The sequence below is a fragment of the Oryzias latipes genome, chromosome 16 (genome assembly GCF_002234675.1).
Source record: "Oryzias latipes chromosome 16, ASM223467v1".
Classification (NCBI taxonomy): Eukaryota; Metazoa; Chordata; class Actinopteri; order Beloniformes; family Adrianichthyidae; genus Oryzias; species Oryzias latipes.
Genome location: NC_019874.2, coordinates 7,642,791 through 7,658,357, shown reverse-complemented (window position 1 = coordinate 7,658,357; position 15,567 = coordinate 7,642,791).

Below are 15,567 nucleotides of genomic sequence, written 5' to 3'. Positions count from 1 at the left end.
CCTCCAATGGCTCCACAGTGTGTGTACTGTCTTGAATATCCAGGACCCAGTAAATCACTGAACTCCAAGCATCCTGAATTTTGTTTCTATCCTGGGGCCACTGACGGAGATAAACTAATTGACCTACTTCCACAGGAGGACAATAAACTTTGTTCTTCTCCAGTTCAAGCCGTTCTGCAGCTTTTCTTCAGAAAACTGCCTTGTTCTGTTCTGTGCCTCATGCAGACGTTCCTGAGGAACCACCAACCAGTCATGTTTTCTATATACAACCTGATCTTGATTTAACAAAGCATCTACAGGGAGATGTGGATGTACCCCATACAGGAGATAGTACCGTAAGTACCCGGTGGTGGCGTGTGGAGTTACATTGTATGCATTAATCAACTCTGGCAAATACTCAGGCCACCTACGTTTTTTCTCTGGTGGCAGTGTGCGCAGCAGGTCATGCAGAGTCCTATCAAAACGCTCACACTGGGCATTACCCTGGGGATGATGGGGTGTGGTGCGCGTTTTCTTAACTCCATACAATTTACACAGTTCCTGAATAACCTCACTATCAAAGTTCCTTCCCTGATCGGAATGTAATCTCTCAGGTACCCCATACTTCATAAACCACTCTCTGAGCAAGACCTTTGCCGTGGTATCAGCTTTCTGATCTCGTGTTGGAAACGCCTGTGTAAATTTGGTGAAAACGTCAGTTACAACTAACACATTCTCTCGACCATCGGAAGCTGGCTCCAACAACGTAAAATCCACTGCAACTACCTCAAGATGGCGTGTAGCAAGAAACTGTTTCATAGGGGTACGTATGTGGGGTTGTGGCAGCTTGGTGAGTATACATCTTTCACACTGTTTCACCCACCCCTCAACATCTTCATACATCCCAACCCAGAAACACCTCTGTTTCAAAAGGTTCTGCGTGCGCTCTATTCCTTGATGACCCATCTGATTATGCACACTTTCAAGTCCTGAATCTTTCAAACATTCGGGCAAAAGAAGCTGTTGACGCTCAAGTTTATGATCATCCTTGATAACACGATATAGCAATCCATCTACATCTCTTATTCTTGACCACTGTCTGAGCAGGGAGATGACGGGTTTAGCCAAACTCCTCCTTTGCTGATAAGTGGGTTTTGTCTTCTGATTCCAAAACTGACAAAAGGACTTAATGGTGGGGTCTGTTTGTTGAAACTGCCTCAACTCCTCTTTTGAGTAACCTGGCAGAGTTGGCGTGTTACCTTGAAGATCTTTGCTCTCAACAACCTGCTCAGCAGCTGTAGCCCGCATCTCTCTAACCTGACAGCATTTGATGCCTTCACACAACAAATCTGGGTCTAGGGATGTTCCTCTCTGAATGAGGTTACAAATGGATATACATCCATCAAACTCCTCGTCACTATTTGTTTCCGGCTCCCCTGCTAATGGCTGCCTAGACAGTGCATCTGCTGCTGCGTTACATCGCCCAGCCCGGTAACGAACGTCAAAGTCAAACGGGGCCAACTGTGCTATCCAGCGCTGTTCAACGGCGCCCAACCTTGCTGAGTCGAGATGACACAGATGATTATTGTCTGTCATAACAGTAAATTTGGCCCCCAAAAGATAACCTCTGAACTTTTCGGATACAGTCCACTTTAAAGCAAGAAGCTCAAGCTTCATGCTGCTGTAATTCCGATCATTCTTCTCTGCACCTCTCAGTTTCCTACTGGCATATGCTATAACACGCTTCTCCCCATCTTGAATCTGATAGAGCACTGCACCTAGTCCTAAACTGCTGGAATCTGTCTCCAAGATAAATGGGAGGGAAAAGTTAGCATATCCAAGTAGAGGGGCACTAGTCAGTCTCTCTTTAAACTCCTCAAAGGAATCTTGACATTCTGCAGTCCAAACACTTTTAAACAGATATTTCGACCTAGACGTGTTTTTCTGATTCATGCCGGTATTGACCGCATCATGTAAGGGACCTGCCAGTTGCGAAAAACCCTGCAAAAACCGGCGGTAGTAACTGCAAAAGCCCAAAAATGATCTCAGCTCTTTAACGCAGGGGTGTCAAACTCATTTTAACAGCATAGTGGCTGTCCTCAAAGGGCCAGATATAACTTATACATGTAACTATATGTAATGAAAAATAAATGTAGCTACTCCTCGATGTTAAATAACTAATTTATTTATTTATTATAACTTTTTAAAGTGACAATTACAGTTGCTTAGAAAACATGTGTTTGCTTATTACTCTAGCATAAATTATTTTACATTTGATTCTGTCAGGTTAGATTATATGGACAGTGTTTAAATCCTAATTTATAGTTGCCCAATCCCATATTTCAAGTCCAATTCTCCCTAGATATGAGTAAATACACACCAATTTTTATTTTAAGAAATTAAAGACTTTTATGCTCTCGCGGGTAGAGCTTTTTTTTTTATTATTATTTTTTTTTTATTGAACAATTGCAACATACAAAACAAGAAAATACAACAATTATGCACATATAATGTACAATAGAATTCTGAATACAGAACAAACGTGTTGCATTCTTTAAAAAATACTAATTATTAATAACAAACACAAAAGGTAATAAGAAATAAAAAGAAACAAAAAAATAAAGAGAAAAGAGAAAATGCGAGAGTAAATCTATGTCAGCAGGCCAAAAGAATTACAGATGCTAATTGTCTTTTGAGCTTTTGTATTTTTTGAAGCAGAAATTAAGTTTAAATAACGCTGCAGTTCCAGTTTGAACACAAAGAAATCAGGTTTTTTATTGGAAAATTTTCTTTTGTGTATATGAAATTTAGCCATAAATAATACCATGTTTACACAAAAGAAAGCATCACGGTCTTTGACATCAAAGCTATGAAAACCAAAAAGTATGTTTTTATAATAAAGTTGTATGTCAGCAAAAATAGAATCGGTGATAAATTTGTGAATGTTTTTCCAAAATCTGTATGTAAATTCACAAGACCAGAATAAATGAGAGCAGGTTTCAGGTTGTTTCTGGCAGAAAGTACAACTGGTGTTTATGTCAGCCTTAAATTTAGTTAAGTAATGCTTTGCTGGATAAAATCTGTGTAGGAGTTTAAAAGAGATTTCTTTGACTTTATTTGTTAAGAAGTATTTTTGTGGTAAAGACCAGACTTTTTTCCAATCAATGTTAGAAGTGAAATTAGCCCAATAATAGATAGCTGATGGAACAGAAACTAAATTATCTTGAAACAAAGCTCTGATTTTTGAGTTCAACTGTTTAGCGGAAGTGAAGCAGAAATTACCCAGAGGGGATTTGAGCACATCAGGAGGATGAAGAGTCAGAGGATGAGCGCTGTAGAAACCCCTGAATAGCATGCAAAGCCCAGATGGGACGGCATCAAACACTACTGCAAATTCTTTGGGAGTTATTGGTACTTTATACTGCTTTGTGAAATCTGAGTAGTTATATAATAATCCAGGTTCTTTGAATAATTGATTGAGGAAAATTATACCATTATTAAACCAATTATTTAAAAACAGAGTTTTCCTTTTATAGACAATATTACAGTTATTCCAGATAATACAACTCTGTGGAGAAAAGTTGTGTTTGTAGATCAGAGTCCAGGCTAAGAGAACCTGTTGATGAAAATTTGACAGTTTCAAAGGGATTTTTGGAATACTATAGTTACAGCACAGCAGGAAGTTAAGGCCTCCTACCTTTGAAAATACAAAATGTGGAATAAAGTTCCAGATAGATGTGGGGTTATTAAGATATTTCTTAATCCAGATTACCTTGAGTGTATTATTAAGCGAAGTGAAATCAATACAATTTAAACCGCCTTTATCAGAGGTATTTAAAATAACAGATTTTCTGATATAGTGAGTTTTATTTCTCCATAGAAAGTTATATAATATTCTATTAATTGCATTGCAGACTGTGTTATTAACCTGTAGAGATTGAGCTGCATACGTCAAACGAGAGATTCCTTCTGCTTTTGTAAGCAGAACTCTGCCTTTCAAAGACAGGTCTCTTTGCAGCCATTGGTTTAGGTTTTTTTTGGTTTTATCTATTATTGGAGAGAAATTTATAGAACATCTGGATTGCATATCTTTAGTGATTTGAATACCAAGGTACGTAACAGATGTTTTTACAGGAATACCTTGGATAGATGTAAGTAAACAGTTTTTAACAGGCAGAATTTCACATTTATTTAAATTAAGGGTAAGTCCTGAAGCTTTAGAAAAGGATTGGATAATATTAATCGCCACAACTACTTGTGAAGCGTCTCGGAGAAAGAGAGCAGTGTCATCTGCTAGTTGACTTATGAATATTTCCCTCTCAGCCACAATTAAACCTTTTAATGGGCTGAGTTTGATATGTAGGTTAAGGAGTTGAACAGAAAGAAGAAACAGATAGACTGATAAGGGGCATCCCTGCCTTACCCCACGTTTCAAGAAGAATCTAGGAGAAGTTCCGCTGGCGAGTTTTATAGAACTATTACTATTGACATATAAAGTTTGAACAGCATTGCAGAAGAATTGACCAAAACCAAATTTATTTAAAGCAGCAATAATAAAATTGTGTTCTAAAGAATCAAAGGCTTTATAAAAGTCTAGAAAAAGAATGAGACTGTCATCCTGCACGAGTTCTGAGTAATCTAGTATGTCTAAAATTAATCTAATATTGTTTGAGATGTGACGATTCTGCATAAATCCAGACTGATTTTCATCAATAATTGTATCTAAGACTGGCTTTATTCTATTTGCAAGAATCAAAGCCAATATCTTATAATCACAGTTCAATAAGGTGATTGGTCGCCAGTTATCTAAGGAAAGAGGATCCTTTCTCGGTTTAGGGATCAGTGTAATAAGTCCCTGAGATAACGTTGGAGGGAGTGCACCCTTGTTAATGCTTTCTTCAAAAACTTTTAATAAAAATGGGGCTAAATTGTCAGAAAACTGTTTATAGAACTCGGCAGTAAGGCCGTCTCTTCCAGGAGATTTATTTATTTTCAGATATTTTATAGCATCTGTAACCTCATTCAAAGAGATGACATCATCACAACAGACTCTGTCCGCTTCACTCACTGGAGTAATATTATTGACAGTGTTAAGAAAGGTAAGGGCAGATGTTGAACAATAGTTGGAAGAATAGAGTTTACTATAAAAATCAGAACAATATTTTGCTATGGTCCTTCTATCATCAGAAATGACCCCATTAATATTTAATTGTGAAATAGAATTGCTATTGGACTGGTGTTTCTCTAGCCTGAAAAAATAGGCAGAGTTCTGCTCTCCTTCTTCAATCCACCTTCTCCTAGATCGGATAAACGCTCCTTCTGCTTTGCGTTTATAAATGTCATCTAACTTGTGTTGTAAGTCTACTAAAGCTGTTTTATCCGTTTCATCTAGGACCTCTGTTGGCTTAGCTGTAAGAAGAGCAATCTTCTGTATTACATCTGTCTCAACAGCTCTTCTTTTTTTTGTTAAATCAGAGCTATATTTTCTAAAAAATTTACCAAGTTCGTATTTCAAAAGTTCCCAATTATTACAGAATGAGTGTTCAGCTAGTGCTTTGTTCCAATAAAGTTTTATTAAACGATGAGTTTCAGAAATCACCTCCAGATGCTCAAGAATGGTACTGTTTAACTTCCAGTATGAAGCTTTAGTGCCAGAGGAGCTCGACAAAGGGACGGTTAGATGAATTGTTTTGTGGTCTGAAAGCGGTGTGGCATGAATATCTGTTTTAACATTTTTTAAGTCTTTAGAAGTAAGCCAGAAATCAATGCGTGAGTGTCTGGTCTGTGATTTGTTACACCACGTATAAGCTCTTTGGTTTGGATGCGAGTCTCTCCAAGAATCAATTAAATCTAAATTTTGTGCAAACAACTTTATAGGAGAGTTAGAGTCTGGACTCCTGGGAGGCCATCTATCCATAGAATTATCAAAAACTGTGTTAAAATCCCCTCCAAATATTATAAAAGACTTTGGGTATTTAGACAGCCAGTGCAATAAACGTGTTTCTAGTCTATTGAAGAGAAGATTATTTTCTGTTTGAGAGTTGAACCCGTACACGTTGACTAGAATAAAGACGGAATGGGCTACTTCAAGTATCATAAAAATGTAATGACCATCTTTATCGCTGTCAGATAGCAAAACTTTTCCATTGAATCTGTTTTTGAGAATGCAGACACCAGCAGCTCGCTCTGTACCATGTGACATCCACACATCATTTCCCCACTGTGACCTCCAGAAAGATTTGTCTTGTTCAGTTGAGTGGGACTCTTGGATAAAACAAAAATCTGAATTAAACTGCTTACAAAACAAAAAAATGGCTTTACGTTTAACATTGTTTCTTAAACCTCTCGCATTTAAAGAAATAATGGATAAAGACATGAAGTTGAAATAGAAAAAAAGAACAAAAACAAAAGATATTTAGACCAAAGAAGAAGAAAAAAGAAGTTAAGGATTTTTGGTCGCTTAGGAACAGAAAGAGGATAAGAACCTGCAAACCATTACAAAAAAAGCTGTGAACTAAGACCCTAACAATAATTATTTGCTTATGAAATAACGTCAAAGTGATGGGCTTTATTAGTCCCATCTTACTCATAAGAGTAAATGTTTTAAGAAAAAAATAAATAAAAATAAAACCCACAATGCTGCTACTTGATTCACATTTAAGTATAGTGTAATACTTAAAATAACATTATAATGTTATATCAAAAACAAAATTAAAGCAAGATAAAAATTAAAATAAAAAGTAGCAGCTTGAATGCAATAGCTTATGAGCTCAAATAAAATCAAATTTTAAGCAACAGTATCATTTTTGACAAATGTGGAAAATAGCAAAAAACGTTCAGATCCAGCTTCCACATCTGTAGCCATCGTTAAGGCGGCAGGATTTCTTTACCATTCACAAAGGCACGTCCTCCAACAAAGAACGCCAGCTTGTTCTCCCTCCTGGCTTTCTCCACGGCCGGCCACAGTTGGTTTCTCCGTTCGCGGTCCTCAGCAGACAGATCCTCCGACATCCTCAGGTTGTGTTCTTTCAGGAAGGCAGATTTCTTTGCAGCGCGCCAGACAGCATCCCGGTGAATCCTCCCAGTGAACTGGATGATGATCCCTCTCGGTTGGTTGTTGTTCAGTCTCTTCGGGCCGAGTCTGTGTACCGTATCCACAACATCGGGGAGTTTGTCTTTCGCCTCCGGTAGAACAGACTGGCAGATCTGGATCACTTCTTGCCGCACGTTCTGATTTTCTTTCTCAGCCGAACCGCGAAGTTTCAGATTCCAGCGGCGGGAGTAGCTTTCCAGCTGGGAGATCCTTTTTTCCTGTGTTTCCACGATTGTTTTATATTTCTCCAGTTGTGCCTCAGCGTGGATCACTCTGTTCTTCATGTCACTAATTTCAGTACAAACGACATCAACGGAGTCTTTTACAGCTGAGATTTGCATGGAGTTCTCCTGCACAGCTTTTTTCTTTTTTTTCTTTTTTTTTTTTTTTTTTTTTTTCTTAACTTGTTCTGTCCAACAGCTGAGCAAACAGATTAGAGCTGAAGGCTTTTTGTGTTGGACAGGTTTTACTATCACAAAAAGAGGTTATATAGCTTCAAGAAACTAGAGTGTAGATTTGTATAAACCCCTTTTTGTCGTATTATTTTTTATTTATTTGTTACATTTAGTGTGTGTGGGGAGGGAGAGGGGAAGAATGTGAGGGGAGGGTGGAAGAGAGTAAAAGGAAGAAAGGTGAAAAGGTGGGGGATACAAGCACTGATTTGACTAAGTTATTAATTTAAGCTGTAACAATTATACCAGATCTGCTGGAAAGACGAATGTTACATCAAAGGTGAAAATCTGACACTAAGATGAGCGAGAAAAAAAAACTGTCCATCAATACACTGTAGGTAAGGAGGAGGGATGAAGCAGACAGGGAGCAGTGTGGAGTGTGCACGTGCACGTGGGGGTGGAGATACATGCATGCTGCCGACGTGAACCGTGTGTTCATAAAGGGAGCCAGATCCTACCCAGCCAGACCAGGAGAGGGGAAGAGAGCCCCCCAGGCCAGAAGCCCCCCCAGCATCCGGACCCAGGCAGCCCGGGAGGGGAGGAGGAGGGGACCGCCCACCCCACCAGCCAGGCACAGAGAGGGCCCCCCTACAGGGGCCCCCCCAATGCCCAGAGGCACAAGCGAACCCAGTGTCCGGCCCCCAGGCCACAAGACAGGAGCGCTTAGCCGTACCAGGCGGCAGCCATGGGGGCCACCGGGCGCCGGACACCGAGACAAAGGCCAGGGACGAAGCCAGGGCCCCCGGAACCCAAGAGCCGGCCACCACCCGACCGGCGCCCCGTCCCCGCAAGCCAGCCCAGGCCCGCGACCTTAGCAACCCAGGGATCGCCACGCACCCACAGCCACAGCCACCCCCCTGCACAGCTTTTTTCATCTCAGAGATCTCTCTGGAGTTGCCGCTAATTAACTTTTCCAGAGTGTCTGACCTCGAGTTTATCAATTGTGTGAGTGACGAGAGTTGAGAAAGAACAGCCTCTGTCTCCGTTTCTGTGACTTTTCTCAGCTTACCAGCTGGGGAAGCAGTGGGTGTGCAGGGAAGAGCAGGAAAGTCTTCTTCTTCCATTAGGAATGGTTCCGAAACTGCCTCCATGTAGTCATGCATTGAGTCAATTAATTTGACTTTAGCATCAGTAGTCTTACTCGACGCAGACGGCTTTGCAGGTTGGCTAACGTTAGCAGGTTTGCTAACAGAGCCAACACTCGCTAGCGATTTCTTGAGTTCCGTCTTTCTCTTCTCGGCTTTGCTCATATTGCTTTGAGAACTATGCAAAAAGTATAAAGAAATTGTAAAGAAGTAAAAAAAAAATCAAGAAAGGGTCTTTGCTCACCGTGTATTATAACAAAAAACAGGTTTGCAGAGCTCAGCCATTAACACGACTGTTCAGAGCGCCATCTTGGTCACCCCCTCTCGCGGGTAGAGCTGTGACAGTGTTGGATTTTTGATCACCGCGGGGATGAACCACCAGGGGGCGCGGTGTCCTATTTCCTCACTAGACGGAAACTACTGTTGTAGAATGAGGATGTGTGCTTTTGAAAGTGCGCGCCTGTGTGTAAAGGGAGCCACGTGCCACGTGCAGCAGAGGCCGAGGAGAGACAGTGACAGGCGTGGTCGGAGCGTGTGTATTTGTAAAACAGGTTGTGTGCATTTCTGATTATTGAGACTGAATTGACTCCATAGGAGAGAAGGAGAGAATAGTCTGAAAGAAAGAAGGAAAGTCTGAACACAGGACTAGCAGAAAAAGTAAATTATCAGCAAAGATGAATGTGTTTAATGTGTTTATTATAGTTTTAATCACGCACCATATGCTGAAAAAAAAGTGCGGTGATGAGGTCATCGTCACAGTCCTCCTCGCGGGCCACATAAAATGACATGGCGGGCCACATTTCGCCCGCGGGCCTTGAGTTTGACACATGTGCTTTAACGGAAGCTGGAACTGGCCATTGCTTAACAGCCGCCACCTTAAATGGATCTGTGCCTATTCCATCAGCGGAAATCTGGTTGCCCAGAAACCGCACGCTTGATTGGAGGAAATGGCATTTTTCCACCTTCACCTTTAATCCAGTTTCCACGAGCCTCTGAAACACAGTCTGTAACCGAGTCAAATGCCCATCAAATGTTGGTGAGTAGACCAAAATGTCATCCAAGTACACAAGCATGATCTGGAACACTAAGTCACTCATAGTAGCCTATATGAGTCGTTGAAAAGTTGCTGGTCCATTGCAGACTCCAAAAGGCAGTCTAGTGCACTCAAACAGCCCAAAAGGTGTTATAAAGGCCGTTTTGTGCCTGTCATTCTCATGTACTGCAACCTGATGATAGCCACTAACAAGATCGATGGTTGAGAAAAATTTTGCTTTGTCTTTACTCTCCCATCTCTGTGTGAGCTTCCCCGCAAAATAACTCCTTCTCTCACCACATTAACCAACTCCTCTATAGCTTTGCCTTGTTCAGAGACCACTTTAAGAATATCATCTAATGTGGCAGTTGACCTCTTGAAGCACTACGTGTATGTTGGCTTCCATCACTCCCATCATTGCCCAATATACTCCTGTTTTTTACAACTCTAGTGTTAATGGGCCTGTCCTCTGCTGACCATGAAATTGCTTCCTGGCGCACTTCGAAGAGTGAGGAATCAGGTTTGTCTCTAAGCATTCGACGGAGCTCCCTTCTGAGTGCGGAATCTCTTATTCCTTCTACAAACTGGTCTCTGACTGCCATCTTTGCATCAAGAATGGCGTCTGGCTTTTGTTTTAAAACTGAGCGAAGGATCTGTGACAGTGCGTGAGAATATTCAAAAAAATCTTCACCCTCTACCTGGTGGCAGCTGTAGAAAGTCTGTAAAAGTTGTGCTACACTGCGTTTCTCCCTGTAAGAATCTCTGAGTAAGTTGACAATTTCATCAGGTACCTTAAACTCATCTTCGGTGCACAACTTGATCTCCTCCAGTGCTGGCCCTCTAAGATGTGACATGATGAAATCCACCAGATCTCCGGTGATGCGGTCACTCCCACGACGATCCTTTTTAATGGTCTCTTCCTCACCAGATACTTGAGCTGGTGCTACTATAGTTATTCTGTGTATTCTTTAAAAAAAAAAAAAAAAGTATTTTACATTGCAAAAACTCCTGATTTTGCAGAACCCCACTCCTGGTGCCAAATTGTGTAGCCTGGCTAAATCATGCCTGCACAGGACACAAAACTGTCTTTGGGTTCTTTATTCCAAAACAAAAATGTAACTCAGGTTTTCAGATTTAAAAATAATGGTAAACAGGAAGATTAAAAAAAATTAAACAAAATGTGAATCTATTATGCCATCTAGATGCTTCTTTTAGCCAGTCACTTTCCGATCTTCCAAAATCACGAAAGAAAACAAGTGTAGACAAAACAAAAAGAGAGAAAAAGATCAAATTTAGGAAAAAGAGTACATCAGAATAACTACAGCAGGTGCTCTGTGGCCCGAACTGTGACAGGGATGACGGCGAAGTTGAACACCGGCCACATTAAGTCCTCCGAGCACTGCTATGAAACACACTTAAAATGCAGCGACAGTTGTACAAATCAAATTACTAATTTCATCAAATATCTTAAAACTGAATATTTTTTACAACAATTACAGTCAACACACTTCTTTTTTTTACCTTTTTATGTTTGTTAACCTTCCTGACGCCTGTCAACGGCTCTTCACGTCAGGTTTCAATCCGCAGATCAAAATAACTGTCAAATAACAGTCCGACCGTTTTCCCTCTTCAGAGTACACCCTTTCCTTGTTGAAGTGGTCATTGAAAATTCATGTTTCATGTTTCATGTTGAATGAATGAAACCGGTTCATCAATCATCCCACCTCCATCTCGTTGAAGCAGTTTAATTTTTATTCCCTCTCATGTTTCTGTTGTTTTTCTTGTTATGTTTGTTTCTTTTTGTTTTTCTTTACCTCTTTCTTCTTTTTAGTTTCCCCCTCTCTCCCCCCTCCTCATATGTAAATTATCCCAAGGCAACAAGTCCCCCGATAAGTTGGTTTTTATTTATGCACGGAACGGGCACGCACACGCGAACCAGCTCACACTCGCAGACACCCCGCAACACCTCACATAAACCCACATAGGACACATGGCAACATGCAGCCTACACAGTCAGGAAACACTCACGAATGCACAGAGTTCCTTCATCGATCAGCGGGCACGCGCACACGGACCGGCACACGCTCTATTTAGCCTTACACCCTCTTGGTTAGAGCAGTTATGAACAGTCTTAACATCGTTAGCTGGAATGTGCGTGGACTTGGCTCTGGGCCAAAAAGATTGAAAGTGTTATCTCACCTGATTGATTGGTGCCGGTTTCCTGGGCCCGGCGGTGCTCTCTCCGCGCTGGGAGGGGGTTCACATTACACCTGAGCCAGGGGTGTTCGTGTCCCTGGGGGGTGGGTTCTGGTCCTTGCCCCTGAGTGCTGGGCCCCGCCAAATTTCCAACTGTGGCTGAGCCTGGTCGGGCCATGTTTACAGCACCCCTTGTGGGCCCCCTTTTTCCCCGGAGTGCCCCCCTCCTGGGCGGGGGCGGCGGGCCCCTGCCTTGCTCCTCCCTGGACCAACCGTGGGCCGGGTGGGTGGCTGCCTGGAGTGCGGAGCGGGTCTCCCTTGGGGGGTCCTGGCCCGGAACTCCTGGGTGGTGATGGGGTGATCGTCTGGGGCTGTGGGCGCCCTTCTCCGGTGGGGCCCTGCGTTGGGCTCTCCCGGCGCGGCGGGGGGGCTGCTCTCCTGGTTGGGCTGGGGCGGCGCTCTCTTTCCCCCCGTGCCTCCCTGCTCTCTGGCTCTGGGGGCCTCGCGGCAGTGCTGTTGGCCCTGGCCTGGGTGGCGGATTTTTTCTCCCGGGGGGCGGTTGTTCCCTGCCTGCTCCTGTGTGGCGTTGGGGGGGTTCCGGCTGCCGCTGCTGCTGCGGCGGGGGCCTTGGTATGGGGATGGCTGGGCACTCTCCCTCCTTCTTTTCACATTCCTCCATCCATTTTAGAAGAACATAAAGACTCACCTGAGCACAGGTGTTAGCTCACCTTTGCACTAATAGTTTGCGTGATGGAATGAATGAAATATTTCACACTAGTTGGTTTTAAGGCATAGGTATGCGAGTGTGAACACTATCTGTTTTGTGTACATGTTGACATGTGGACATTTTTGCAGCTAGCAGGTGTGTTGATAACAGTTGTGTGTGTGTGTGGACAGGCCCCGCCCTTTTTGTACTACATTTGAACCTTACCGTATTGATAAACAACCAGTAAACTTGTTGTTTTATGCTGCTTCATGGTCTTATCCCCCCTCCCCTCCTATTATCACCCTCCCCCCCCCCCCCCTCTAACATCCCTCTCTCTTCTTCCCTTCTTTCCTTTTCCGTCCGGTCCAACACCAAAGATTTTCAAACATGGTTGAAATTAATAAAGTTTGGCCTCAATTACAAAAGGGGTTTGTTCAGACATACCTTTGGTTTGTCTGAAGATTAATAACCCCTATTGTTAAAGTAAAACATGTCCTTTACAAGAGGCCCTCAGTTCTGATCTGCCTGCCCAGCTGTTGGACAGGACAAGTTAGAAAAAAAATAAAAATAAAAAAATAAAATTCAGGAAGCGCCACCTAGTGGCATAACCATGTACCTACATTTTCTCCACTTGGCTACCTTAAGTTTAATTTAAACACATTAACATTTAGTTAAGTAATTTCAGAGTACTAGCTAGTCTGACAATAAACCTGTCCAAAGAGGAATATTTTCAGTCTAACTTTGAATGTAGAAACTGTGTCGGCCTCTCTTACATGAGCTGGGAGCTTATTCCATAAAACAGGGGCTTGGTGGCTAAACGCTCTACCTCCAACCGTACTTTTAATAATTCTAGGAACCACAAGCAGTCCTGCATTTTGGGAGCGAAGTGTTCTATTTGGATGGTAAGGGACCATGAGGTCCTTAATATAGGATGGGGCCATTCCATGTAAGGCCTTATAGGTTAACAGGAGGATCTTGAACTTGATTCTAGAATCAACTGGGAGCCAGTGAAGTGAAACTAACACAGGAGTGATGTGATCTCTTCTGTTAGTTCCTGCTAACAGTCTAGCAGCTGCATTCTGAACAAGCTGGAGACTTCTTAAGGAACTCTTAAGACATGCTGCTAACAAGGAGTTACAGTAATCCAGCCTCGACGTAACAACATGAAATGCATGGATGCATGGATGAGTTTTTCAGCATCACTCTTAGAAAGTATATTTCTGATCTTAGCAATATTCCACAGGTGAAAAAAGGTAGTTCTACACGCCTGAGATATGTGAGTCTTAAATGATAAATCCTGGTCAAATAAACCCCCAAGGTTTCTAACTGTGGAATTGGGGGCTATACTTGCACCATCCGGGGAGACTAACTGAGCAGATAGAGAATCTCTGAGGTTTTTAGGACCTAGTATCCTAGTATAATACCTCAGTTTTTTCTGGGTTCAAGAGGAAGTAATTAATTGTCAAACCAATGTGTAAAAAACAAAAATTTGTTCATGTGTGTTTGCGGTTATGTGGTATCTTGAATCTGAGAAGATTGTGTTTCAATATTGTATTGTAATTGAGTGGCCAGCAGAGGGCAGACCTGCAAGTTTAGTTGAGTTGTGGCATTGTGTGTTGAACAGGAAGAAGTTGGAACAGACAGGAGGTCAGGCTGTGGAGAAAGGTTCTGTTATGCAAATTAAAACTGTTGCACCCACTTCTATGTTTGTGACCTTCTTTTTTGGATCAAGATGCAACATCTTTTTGGCGACGAGGAGAAAGGCCCATAGACCTCCGAAAAAAAGAAAAGGGAGAGAGAAAAGAATAAAGAAGCAGCAGAAAGGTACGTGGCTAACAAGTGGTTAGCCTGTCACAGAGAAGTGAAGCATGGCAACAATTAGCACGCTAGCAGCGTTTGATCCGAAGACTCAAACCTGGGATGAGTATACAGAAATACTTGAACAGTTTTTTGCGGCCAATGAAATAGACAATGAAGACAGACAAAAGGCAATATTGATAAGTGTAGTGGGAGCACGGACCTACAGTTTAATGCGCAACCTCCTCAGCCCAGACAAGCCAAAAGACAACCTTCAATGAGCTTGTATTATTGATGAAGAACCATTATGACCCAAAACCAAGCAAAATTGTACAGAGATATAAGTTTGATTCTCGTAACCGGAAGCCTAATGAAACAGTTATGGATTATGAGCTGCGTCGTTTGGCCCAAGACTGCAACTATGGAAACACTCTGCAACAAAGGCTAAGGGACCGACTTGTATGTGGGATTAATGATGACAGGATTCAGAGGCGTCTCCTGGCTGAAACAGATCTCACTTTTGAAAAGGCTCTGGGAATTGCAGTATCACACGAGACGGCAATTAAAAATGCACAGGATCTGCAGACTGGCACATCTACAAAATGCTACAGCATCAGTAGAGGACAACAGGAAACCCGGGCATTCCAAGGAGTCAGGAAAGAATGCTACAGGTGCAAAGGAACTGGACACACGGCTGCAGATTGTAAGTACAGGCACGAAAAATGTCATGCTTGTGTCAAAGTGGGTCATTTAGCAAGAGCTTGTAGAAGCAAAGTTAAAAGCAACCCGGACAAACATGAGCATAAACATCACAAGAGAGAAAATAAAAGGGGATCACATTATCACTCTCATGAAGTATCTGACACAGAAGATGAAAAGAAAAGTGAGGATGATGACCAAGACTCTTTCGCATTGAACTGCATCAATAGTGGACCAAATCTAAAAGGCAAAGTGTACAAGGTAGGACGTCAGGCCGGAGGGGACCTCGGAAAAGTGGCGCCCCACACTGTAAAATTGAAACTGAATGGACAGGATGTCAACTTTGAACTTGACACCGGATGTTGTTTAACCGTCATGAGTGGAGCCACATTTAAAGACACATGGAAAAACACAAAACTTCCCAGTCTGAACCTGGCCAAAATCAAAATGGAAACCTATACAGGGGGTCCTGTGGAGGTGATTGGTACCACAAAAGTAACTGTACAGTACCAACAGCAGACATTGAA